Below are 13,134 nucleotides of genomic sequence, written 5' to 3' on the forward strand. Positions count from 1 at the left end.
TCCCAATAGGATGTGTAAATGTTAGCAAAGATTTTAACTTTAACAAACAACTTGTTTTCAACACCACCTTAATCAATTTAATTCAACAAACTTGGGAGATTTAGTTCTATAATTCAAAACAAAGCAGAAACAAACCACAAATCATAATTCAAAAATCAAGTTTCATATAAAAAGTTTAATTCATAAGTGAAAACACGCAATTTTTCTAAGCATATCTAATTCAATTCAATCACATTGCGCGTATCTCAGCTTCTAAATCATCCTTAACATCATTAAAACGCATACTTGATTCATAGAAATGACAAAACTTAACAAATTTAGACTAAAATTAAAAATCACACAATCAAGCAATCAAAATCATGTTCACAAGTTCTATCTACTAACAAAACACTCAAAAACAACTAATTACAACCAAATTAACACACCTCAGTTTCAATTTCTCAATTTTCCCCAATTTTGTATAAACCCTAATTTTCAATCACCAATTAAACATCAATTTCTTATGCTAATCGGGTTTATTACCTTACTAACAACATAGATATAGCAATAATCAAGCAAAAATCAACAAAACATGCATATAATTCGGATTAATGCTATAAAGAAAAATTTTGAAAAACTTGAAGAACACTAATTAAAATGGGTTAAAAATCCTTACCACTCTTGGCATGATAAAAGATTGAAGAATTAGAGGAGATTGAGAGTGTTAATTTAATGATTTGGTGCGATTTTGGGGATTTTTGGGTGTGTTCTTCGTCGCAGTAAAAAAAATTGGGGAGGGATAGAGTGTGCAAACCAGTCCTTACCAGTCCCCTGCCCCGTCTGTAAGGCTTAATTTCCGCTGTATTTTTTTTTTTTTTTTTTTTTGTATAACTTATAATTAATTAAATTTAAAATCTCTTTTATAGATTTATATTTGTAACGAAAATTCGGTTTTTACACCTGTTCTTTATCCGTTTATAAATCTTAAAAATAAATTTATAAAATTCAAATCATTAATAGTTAAAGTTTTTATAGTTTTTCTGAAAACAAATTCAAAAATAAAATAAAAACACTCTATTTTTGTGTTAAAAATATTAACATTTTTAATTTTAGAACAAGTACATAAAAAATTAAAATTACATAATGTAAAATACACTCTATTTTTATTTAACTTAAAATCAATTGAATTCAAAATATCTTTTATAAATTTATATTTGTAACGGAAATTCGGTTTTTACACCTGATCTTAATCCGTTTATAAATTTTTAATTTCAATTTATAAAATTCAATTAATTAAAAGTTTAAAGTTTTTATAGTTTTATCGAAAGTAAATAAAATAAAAACAAGTACATGAAAAATAAAAATTAAATAAATAAAAATTCACTCTATTTTTGTTATATACCCTTAAATCAACTAATTTTCAAACTTAAAACTTTGTTTCCTATCGTCTAGGTAGAGATTAATTTCGGTTGTCAAACCTATCATTATCCACGACAAAGATTCACAAGTTATATATTTTTACGGTTATTGATAAAAGAGTATATTTTTGCAATCTACTATAGACTTTTAGAATTTAACAAATATTCTGTACAATTTTTGAAAAATAAAAATTCAGTTGTGACACCTAACATTTTCATTTTCAAAGAAACAAGTTAAACTCAAGGCGTTTCACCTCAATTTAGTAGAAAGAATTTTTTTTAATTTTTATTTTGTTTTCGTGATTTACTATTTAAATGATATCTTAAAAATTTAACAATTAATTTCGTGCAATTTGAACAACAATAATTCAGTTTTAACACTTTAACATTATCGTTTTCAATGAAAACAGGTTAAATTCAAGTTTAATCAATTTTAAATAGTAGACCTTTTTATAAAACTTACTGCAAACAAATATAAACCAAAATACACACAAAATAAAAAAAAAATAAAAATAAAATATGCACATACATACAATCGACGAGAAAAAGAATTAGATAGTGAACCCACGTTGACTCGCTTCGTAGTCGAGTCGCGAAATTTCGCTTCCCATTGCCTCGTAGGCGTAACCTCGTGGGTTTAAGAGGTTTTCTTCTAAACATTTGAAAGGCCCTTCTCGGCATAAAGTTACGTACTCGAAATTAGAGTCCGTTTGGTTCTTTGGGCAATCTCCTGAGTGAGCTGGTTTTCCACATTTTTCACATTTACCCAATTGACGTGCCCGACGCCTTTTAGCGCATTTTGATTTGCCTTTTCCATAATTTTTCTCATTATAATCTTGTCTTTCTCCTTTTCTCGTCGCATCGCATCTTTTCTTAATATCTAACACCACATCTCTTGGTAAAATCTTATCGCATATTAAAATGAAGTGGTTGTAGATATATTGACCTCGCATCTTGAAAATAAACAATAAAAACAAACCAAAAGAAATTAAAAAGGTAGAATGGAGGGAGAAGACTAGTTCTTTAGGGTCTGCTAGGGAAAGACCAATCTAACCCCACTCTTAAAAATAAGAATAAAAATCAAGAATGGAGTTTAAAACCTTAGAGTTACCCTGAATTTATTTGTCCTTAGGGTAGAAGGTGGTTTCGTCTCTTTCCGTAGTATTGATTTCTTCAAAGTATAACTTGAGTCTGTGTCCGTTCACTTTGAAAGTTCCGCCGTCTTTACCATACAATTCTGCATATCCAGATGGAAAAACCTGTTTTATTATATATGGCCCATTCCATCGGGATCTAAGTTTACCAGGTGAAAACTTGAAACGTGATTGGAATACCAATACTTTATCCCCTTGCTCAAATTCTTTCTTTTTTAATCGTGCATCGTGCCATACTTTAGTTTTTTCTTTATATGTTTTAGAATTTTCGTAGGCTTGTAATCTTAATTCATCTAGTTCGTTAAGTTGTGATAACCTATTTTCTCCGACTTGTACAAGGTCGGTATTACATTCTCTCATAGCCCAGTACGCCTTGTGTTCAACTTCAACAGGTAGATGACACGCTTTACCGTATACAAGTCTAAATGGTGTGGTACCTATTGGTGTTTTATACGCAGTCCTAAAAGCCCACAACGCGTCATCTAACTTGCGTTGCCAGATTTTAGGGTTGTTATTAACCGTCTTCTCAAGTATGCGTTTTAAAGCACGATTCGTGTTCTCCACTTGACCACTTGTTTGCGGGTGGTACGAAGTAGAGAAACGATGAGTTACGCCATACTTCTTCAACACCTTTTCAAGAAGGTTGTTGGTAAAATGTGTTCCTCGGTCGGATATGAGTGCTTTTGGGATCCCAAAGCGTGAGAAGAGATTTTTCAAGAAGTTTACCACCACCCTAGCATCATTTATAGGCAAAGCTTTTGCTTCAGCCCACTTGGATACATAGTCAACGGCTACTAGTATGTACTTGCACTTATGTGAACTTGGAAAGGGTCCCATGAAATCGATTCCCCAAATGTCAAAGATTTCACAAACTTGGATGCCGGTCTGAGGCATCTCATCCTTTTTCGTGATGTTACCCGTTCGTTGGCATGCGTTACAAGTCCGAACGAAATCATGGGCATCTTTAAAGATCGTGGGCCAATAAAAGCCCGATTCAAGGATTTTTCTTGCAGTGTGGTTTGGTCCGAAATGACCGCCGGTTGGCCCTTGATGGCAATGCTCAAGAATTTGTTGAGCTTCTTGTCCGTACACACAACGGCGAATTATTTGATCCGCACCAACACGAAATAGGTCTGGGTATTCCCAGAAATAAGACTTTAAATCCGCAAAGAATTTCTTCTTTTGCTGATAAGTAAGTCCTTTTTGTAGAATGCCTGAAGCAAGATAGTTTGCAAAATGGGCAAACCATGGGATTTCAGATTCTTTTTCAACCCTCATTAGAGATTCGTCAGGAAATGTATCTTTGATGATTGTATCATCAAGTTTATCTAATTCGGGGTTTTCAAGTCGGGATAAATGATCGGCAGCTAGATTCTCGGCTCCTTTCTTGTCACGTATCTCAATGTCAAATTCTTGAAGTAAAAGAACCCAACGTATGAGACGATGTTTTGCATCTAGTTTCGAGAATAAATACCTAAGTGCCGAATGGTCCGTGTAAACAATGGTCCTGGACAACACCAAATATGACCGAAATTTATCAAATGCATAAACAACCGCTAGGAGTTCTTTTTCCGTGGTGGTATAATTAATTTGGGCTCCTGTTAGAGTTTTACTTGCATAATAAATCGGAAGAAAATGATTATCGGGACGTTGTCCTAAAACAGCACCTAAAGCATAGTCGCTTGCGTCGCACATTAGCTCAAATGGCATACTCCAATCTGGAGATACCATAATGGGAGCTTGTGTGAGTTTTGACTTAAGAATCGAGAATGCATTCTCGCAATTAGTGTCAAAGTCAAATGGAGCATCCTTTTCAAGAAGCTTGGTCAATGGGCGGGCGATTTTAGAAAAATCTTTGATAAATCGCCTATAGAATCCTGCGTGACCAAGAAAGCTTCTAATTGCTTTAACATTTGATGGTTTAGGTAGTTTAGAGATAACTTCAATTTTAGCTTTATCTACCTCTATTCCCGCACGAGATATTTTGTGACCAAGTACAATGCCCTCCTTCACCATGAAGTGGCATTTTTCCCAATTTAGGACCAAGTTTGCTTTCTCACATCGGATAAGCATACGTTCTAGATTGAAAAGACACGATTCAAAGGAGTCTCCAAACACGGAAAAGTCATCCATGAAGACTTCCATACAATCCTCTACCATATCATCAAAGATTGCCATCATGCACCTTTGAAAGGTTCTGGGTGCATTGCATAAACCAAACGGCATGCGGCGATAGGCAAAGGTACCGAAAGGACAAGTGAATGTGGTCTTTTCTTGGTCGTTGGGATCAATTGGAATTTGGAAGTAACCGGAGAAACCGTCTAAAAAGCAATAATATTCTTTTCCCGCTAATCGTTCAAGCATTTGATCAATAAAAGGTAACGGGAAATGATCCTTTCTAGTGGCATCATTTAGACGTCTGTAATCAATACAGTATCTCCAGCCGGTAACTGTTCTAGTTGGGACGAGTTCGTCCTTTTCATTTAATATAACGGTTGTACCCCCCTTTTTGGGTACTACTTGTACTGGACTAACCCATGGACTATCGGAGATGGGGTAGATTAACCCGGCGTCAAGAAGCTTGACGACCTCCTTTTTAACAACCTCTTTCATGTTGGGATTTAGCCTACGTTGTCTTTGTACTACGGGTTTGTAATCATTCTCAAGGAGAATTTTATGTGTACAATAAGACGGGTTTATTCCCGGAATGTCGGTTGTTTTCCAGGCTATAGCCTTTTTATGGGTTTTTAATACAGAAATTAGCTTATCCTTCTCATTATCTGAAAGATGTGAAGCAATAATTACTGGTAATTTAGATGTACCTTCGAGATAAGCATACTCCAAGTGTTTGGGTAGCTCTTTAAGCTCTAGTACGGGTGGTTCTTCTAAGGAATTTTTTATACGAAATCTATCTTCATTTTTGATTTCCTCAAACGATTCCTCTTCCATGGGAATTTCTTCTATTATGGTCTCGTCATCCGTGACCACCTTCATCAACTCATCAAAATCTTTATCAATATTGAAGTATTCATTCTCACTTACCGGGGCTAACCCCGGGATATTAATTTCTAGTAGCTCCTTCAATTCATTTTCGACACAAAGATATATTACATCAATTTGAAAACAAGAGTCATCGGTAGAAGTGGGTCTTTTCATGGCTTTGTCAATGTGACAAATTATTCTCTCGTTTCCCACACCTAGACTCAATTGTTCTTTTTGGACATTAATGATAGCATCTGCAGTGTTTAGGAAAGGACGTCCTAAAATGATAGGAACTTTTGTGTCCTCTTGCATTTCTAGAATAACAAAGTCGACGGGAAAGATAAGTGAGCCAACTTTTACAAGTATATCCTCGGCTATACCTATGAGAGTATCAAATGATTGGTTTGCTAATCGAATACCCATTCGGGTTGGTTTTAAGTCTCCTAAGTCAAGTTTTAAATATAACGAGTAAGGCATTAAGTTAACACTTGCACCTAGGTCGGCTAGTGCATCGTACACTACCGAATCACCCATCATACATGGTATGATAAAACTACCAGGGTCTCCTAATTTTGGAGGTACATTTTGTTTCTTTAAGATGGCCGAACATTCCTCATGGAGGAATGTGGCAGAAACGTCGTGGTATTTACCCTTTGAGGATATGAGATCCTTTAAAAACTTCCCGTAATTGGGCATATCCCTAAGAACCTCCGCGAGTGACATGTTAATGCTAATTTGCTTAATCATGTCCGCAAATTTCTCATACCGTCTTGCGAGTCTGTCTTTCTTTAATGCTTTCGGGTAAGGAATAGGTTCCTTATGCGCCTTTACTGGTGGTTCTTCACTTTTCTTTGGCATGACCTCAGGTGGATCATCTTTCTCTTGTTCTTTGTCATCTTTCTCATTTTCATCAACCGGTATTTGTAAAATAGAAGGAGATAAAGGAACTTCCGGGGATTTTGTAGTCTCCGGTTTAGTAGTTAAACCACTTCTAGTAGTTATAGCATTTACATGCTCGTTCCTTGTTTGGGGGTTGTTGGGATTTACTTGAGTATTTGAGGGGAGAGTACCTGGTGGTCTCTCTGATAGTAACTGTGAGATCCTTCCAACATCTCTTTCTAAGTTTTGTATTGTAGCTTGTTGATTTCGGATTTGCTGAGTTTGGAGTTCTGCATTTTGCTCGTGCTTAACCATAAAATCTCTTAAGAGATCTTCTAAACCAGATTTCCTCTCAGGTTGAGGTTGCATAATTGCTAATGGTTGTGGTTGATTGAATGCTAGTGGTTGTGTGTGTTGGAAATTATTTTGATAATTTCGTTGAGGTTGATTTCGGTTATTATAACCTGGTGGCGGATTTCTTTGATTTTGATTTGGGAAAATCCGGTTATTTTGGTAACCTGGATTTCCTCCTTGATAGTTATTATTATTTTGATAGTTATTATTATTTTGATAGTTATTATTATTTGATCCTGAAGGTCCTCCTACTTGATAGCTGTTTATAGGAGGATATTTTCGGTTGTTTGCTTCTATAGCTGGAAAATCACTGAAGTTCATTTCACCTTTTCGTAAGTATCCTAAGAAATTTGCTTGTTCTTCCATTGTACTTTGATCACAATCTCTAGTAAGATGGGGACCTTGGCATAGTTCACATCCTACTCTGATAGCATGCATTTCCTTGGTTACTTTCTCGATTTGCCTTGCTTGATTTGCTATTTGAACTTTTAAAGAAGCAATTTCATCATTGCTTTCAATACTAGCAACATTTGATGATCTAGAAAATTCTATTTCTTGATGCCAATTATGAGAATGGGAAGCTAAATCAGCAATGATTGTGTGAGCGTCTTCAGGTGTTTTCTTCATGATCGAACCTCCGGCTGCAACATCTATATCTTTTCTAGTTGCCACATTGACTCCTTTATAGAATATTTGGACCTTTTGGAATGTATTCAACCCGTGTTGAGGACATATTCGAAGCATTTTATTGAATCGGGTCCAAGCTTCATAAAGAGTTTCATTAGGCTTTTGTTTAAAGTGATTTATGTCACTTTGTAGTTTTGCTGCTTTTGAAGCAGGAAAGAATTCTGACAAAAATTTATCCATCATATCATTCCAGTTTTCAATATAACCTTCTGGTAATGAGTCTAGCCAATCTCTTGCATCATCTTTTAATGACCATGGAAAGATTTTTAAACATGCAACTTCATCGGTGACATCTTTGATTTTGAAAAGCTTGCAAATGCTTACAAACTTACGAAGATGCTCGTTAGCATCCTCATTTGGGGCTCCACCGAATTGACATGTATTAGTTACCATGTGTAAAAATTGACCTTTTATTTCAAAGCCATCGGTCATCGTGGGTTGGATGATTGCGTGGCCTTGACCTTTTCTTGTGGCCTTCATTAATGCTTCCATCGTTTGATTTGTATCAGCCATTTCTTCTTCTTCTTTAATAATCGGCTCTATGATTGGTTGAATTATTGGTTCAGAGTCGGATTCTAAGAAAAGTGACTCTAAATTTTTAGCAAGAGATTCTACTTCTTGAGCTCTTAAGCGTTCGTGGAATTTCCTTTCGGGTTCAGGATGTGAAGGAGTTAATTCAGCGTTGGAGGAACGTAAGTTCATACATTAATTTCTATTATGAGATCACTTCACTAAAGGTTTATCTAGGGTTACCTATTTGTTTCTCTTTTTTTTTTTAGTGTTTTTCGGTGTTTTAAAATTACTAGTACTTCCTATTTCTTTTTGTTGTTTTTGTCCTTTATTAATTCTTTGAGGTTCCGGATTAAGTTTAACGAGTTTAGGATTGAACGGATCATACAATTTGGGAAATTGTACAAAGAATTAAAGGATTTATTCAAAAACTTTGAACTTTCTTGGAAATGAATTTCCTCGAGAGGATCGAATAACATAAAAACAATGATAAAAACCCTTAAACAAACAGATTTTCCTTCTGATTTTGCCCACGTTTTGAATAGCCAAAAGATTCAGCAGAGGGGCAGGATCCTTCTATTGACCAATAAAATTGGTGATCCAACAACCCGGTCCACGTACAAATCCAACTACTACTACGAATCAGAAAAATTATCTATTTATTTAACTGCCAACTCCCCGGCAGCGGCGCCAAAAATTTGATGTGCGGAAACGTAACCTTTATTTATGAACGGATTTGAGTTGTTTTGTTACACGAATTGATTTATTGTATATGTGGTATTTTATTGATTTCAGGTTGATTTCACACATATAGATAGGCAACTAGTCCTATCCGTGTAGTTTAGTTTGTTGGTAAATCCGATTCGTTCCACAGGGAGATGGAGTGTTTAATGGTTTTTAATAGTCTTTGATGTCAAACTAAATTAAAGAGGGTTTTGGATTAGGCAATTGTAAAATAACAGTAAAAGAAAATAACTTAAACTAATTTACTAAATAAAATTACAAGATTACAAAAATTAACTTAAAAAGGAACTAAATGAAAGTATACTAATTATGATGCGACAATTATATTACTAGATGGTAATTAGTAAAATAGTAATTTTTAATAAAACTATATGTTTAGAATTTTGTTTTAAGCAATTATTATATAAACTTAATTAAATTAACTAAATGACATTTTTAATAAAACTAATACAAATTAAAAGGAAAATTAATTAATTAATTATAAACTAGTTACAATTTATAAACCTATAATAATTAATATTAATTTTAGGATTAAAACATGTATTTAAGTATTTTACATTAATTAAAACTAGCTATATAATAAATAACCTAAATCTAATAATTAAAATAACTAATAACCTAAATATATAATATTAATTAACTAAAACCCTAATTTTAACCTAGCTGTTACTGTAGCCGCGTTTAATTCCTACACGATTCGTGTGATGATACACGATTCGTGTAAGGCTAAAAATATGTGACAAATAACTGTTACGAAAACTAGATGTTTTTATGTATTTTTTTTATATTTTAAAACGATAATTCGTAAATAACAATGATAAAACTTTTATAAGAAATATAAATAAGATAAATGGGAGTGTTTACTTAATTGTGTCACCCCTAGGTCCATGGATTGTTTTAAGTTTTACGCCCTATTAAAATGTTCTAGTATCAAACTTTACATTTTTCTCTCGAATAAACATAAGGTTACAACTTAACTAAATAAAATCTAATTTTCATCGGATTCTTTTTAGAAAGCTACTATTCCCCAAGTATTTAAATTGAGACCTAGCCTAGTTTTGACCTTCGCCAATACCTAAATTATAACGGTTTCCCTTTTTATAATTTCACCTTCATATAACTTATTGATATCACCCAAACCACCGAAGTTTATTTCTAAATTGGTGTCAATAACTTATCCATAAATTCGTCTAGATCATTTTTAATGTTGAAGCTCAATTTATGTAAATAAAAACAACTTTCGTTATTTAAATTTAATAAATTAAGTGGCAAGGGTTAAATACCTAATTACATAAAAATGGTTCTTTTAACTAGGCTCAATATTAAAAATACTAAAGTTACATTTTAACTTTTACTAATGGTAACAATCCATTTCACTAGGGGCTCTACATTTAAGCAAACACTAGGGAAATTTAGCTATTCATTACACTAAGGTAGACATAAAAATATAGATATGCAAACATAATAACAACGCTAATTTTAACAGAGTAAACTTACTAAAATATCTTCACTTGCATTAACTTCAAACGGTAGAAAAATTACAATAATAACACCCCTTTCACGCGTACAATAATACCCTTTATCACGAACAATACCCCCTTAATAATTGATACTTGAAACTAATTACAATAGGTACAAGTAAAAATAACAATAGTAATTTGATATAGTAATTTTGTGTGTATATTCTCCTCTGTCGTAATATGTGTTGTAATCTTGTATCCTCCTTCTGTCTCTGAACGTACTCTCTATTTAACATGTATTAGAAGTAGTAGGTGAGTCAAAAAGATCCATTTGCTGAAGCACTAGCCAAAAGAAAGGTTTTAAAACTCCAAAAGTAGCCGCCCCTTATCTGATGAATGATTAAATTCGGCCTAACATTACACGATTCGTGTATGGCTACACTATTCGTGTAAGAACAAATATTCTACACGATTCGTGTAGACCTACACTATTCGTGTAAGAGTAAAAGCAGTTTTCTTTATTTTTCTTTTTCGTTTGTTCTCTGATGACCTCGTATTGACGTGTACTGACTTGGCACTTTACATTTGAACTCTTTTCTTCATCTATCTTGTACTTTCATTCGGATAAACGTTTCTTGATATAAATCTGGTTAAAACTATCGTTTTATCGTCGAATCTTCAAATAGCAAGCTCTTATCCACTTTTGTCATTTTTCTCGTGAAATGCGCATTGAATGTCTTTGTAGATGATAAAAACCTATGAAATATAAGTGATATTGCGTCGAATAATATGTATGTTTAGAGCAATATCAGCAAGCTAAAGAAAAGTTTATATGGTTTGAAGCAGGCACCTAGGCAGTGGTACAAGAAGTTTGACTCGTGCATGGTGAGTCAAGGGTACAAGAAAAATGCAGCAGATGAGTGTGTCTACATTCAGAAGTTTTCTGGAGGAGATTTCGTTGCTCTTCTACTATATGTAGACGATATTTTGATCGTAGGGAAAGATGCAACGAAGATCAACCAGCTGAAGAAGAAACTCTCTAAGTCTTTTGACATGAAAGACTTAGGACAGGCTCAACAGATTTTGGGAATGCAGATAACCCGAAACAGGAAGAATAAATGGTTATGGCTATCTCAGGAGAAGTATATTGAACGAGTGCTTTCACGTTTCAATATGAACAATGCCAAACCTGTTAGCATTCCATTAGCCAGCCATTTCAAGTTAAGTAAGAGATCATGTCCCTCATCCAAGGAAGAGATCGGGGAGATGTCGTCAGTACCATATTCTTCAGTAGTTGAAAGTTTGATGTATGCAATGGTGTGTACAAGGCCCGATATTGCTCACGCAGTGGGAACAGTGAGTCGTTTTCTCTCCAACCCTGGGAAAGAGCATTGGGAGGTGGTAAAATGGATTCTCATATATCTTAAAGGTACAACGAAGATATGTCTTTGTTACGGGGGAGCTGGTCCAATCTTGGAAGGCTATACAGATGCGGATATGGCCAGAGATCCTGATAGTAGGAAATCTACTTCAGGATTCATTTACACTTTTGCAGGGGGAGCTGTTTCATGGCAGTCAAGACTACAGAAGTGTGTTGCATTATCCACAACTGAAGCAGAGTATATTGCTGCCGCAGAAGCTGGAAAAGAAATGTTGTGGTTAAAGCGCTATCTCCAAGAATTTCGAATCAAGCAAAAGGAGTACAAGGTACATTGTGACAGTCAGAGTGCTCTAGATTTGAGCAAGAATTCCATGTACCATTCCCGTACAAAACATATTGATATTCGCTATCATTGGATACGCGAGGTAATTGATCGACAACTGTTGAGACTAGTGAAGATCCATACAAAGGAGAATCATGCAGATATGTTAACAAAGGTGGTGACTCGAGAGAAGTTGAAGTTATGCAGAGACATAACTGGAATGTTTGTGGATTCGGCTGGAGGGGGAGAATTGAAGATTTCCAGCCTACAATCTAGAAGCCCACCTTCTAGATATTCAAAGTAGGCAACCTTGACAACTCATATGGAAGTAGCAAAGTTGATAACGATGACGGCCGCCAACCTTCTCCATTCACACCATTCCACCGCCATAGAATTTTTACTATAAATAGAGGTGCAAACCTCAGTTGTAAATCATCCCAAAATCACTCAGAGAAGTGTAATCACAACCTAGATAGTGTGTGTGAGTTTGAGAGTTTTTTTTTGTGAGTTTTGTAAATACTCGTGTAATCTATTGTTGTGAGTAATAGAGTTATTTTCTCTCAAATTTATATCTCCCAACGTCCAGGCGATCATCTCTTCCTAACAGTAATGGAGACTGCAACCCATATTTTTTCATCGATTAACACGATTAACATGAACACTATAAACAAGTAAAACACCACAATAACAGAAAAACATCTAAACGATTTAACCCTTTGTTTTCCCAGGTGAATCTTTAATGTCGGGTGAATCTGCATACGATATTGAAATCAGATCAAACCCTAACTTTTTATTTTTCATCGATACTTGCAGCTTCTCTGATGTCTTTCACACTGCTTTCGTTGAGGTTTGTTGAAGAAATATCAAAATCTGTTTCTGGTAACGAATAATGAAAAGCTTAGCCAAGTCCTCCAAAATGTCACTTCCAACTTTTCTTTTAGCCATATAATGAAAAACCCTGCAACTTTTGTGTCATTAAAAGCTTAGCCAAACAAATATATTTCATATAATCTAAAGAAAAATATGCATAACTAGGTTCAAAATCCACATCATATATGAAATACATATCCAGTTTAGACCAATTAAACAACTTTAGCTGTTCAATTTTTGGTTCTTACTGTAAACAAGTCTCAATTGCTCGCTCTGTTTAAAACAAGTTTTAAGACCGTTTTAAGTTGCAAGCAACTTATACACACTAAAGACATGAAAGCAACAAATTACAGAAACACATTAGCTCTTCTCGGGCTCGTATAGAGTTTTGTGT

General features: G+C 34.4%; 1 non-coding gene across 1 annotated transcript; it reads left to right on the forward strand.

Moving 5' to 3' along the window:
• Positions 1 to 7,481: 7,481 nt before the first annotated feature.
• LOC139903634 (small nucleolar RNA R71) lies at positions 7,482 to 7,587 on the forward strand. The gene has a single exon (XR_011778444.1). It is a non-coding gene; the product is annotated as a small nucleolar RNA R71 (small nucleolar RNA).
• The last annotated feature ends 5,547 nt before the right edge of the window (positions 7,588 to 13,134 follow it).

Source organism: Rutidosis leptorrhynchoides, chromosome 3 (assembly GCF_046630445.1).
Source record: "Rutidosis leptorrhynchoides isolate AG116_Rl617_1_P2 chromosome 3, CSIRO_AGI_Rlap_v1, whole genome shotgun sequence".
NCBI lineage: Eukaryota > Viridiplantae > Streptophyta > Magnoliopsida > Asterales > Asteraceae > Rutidosis > Rutidosis leptorrhynchoides.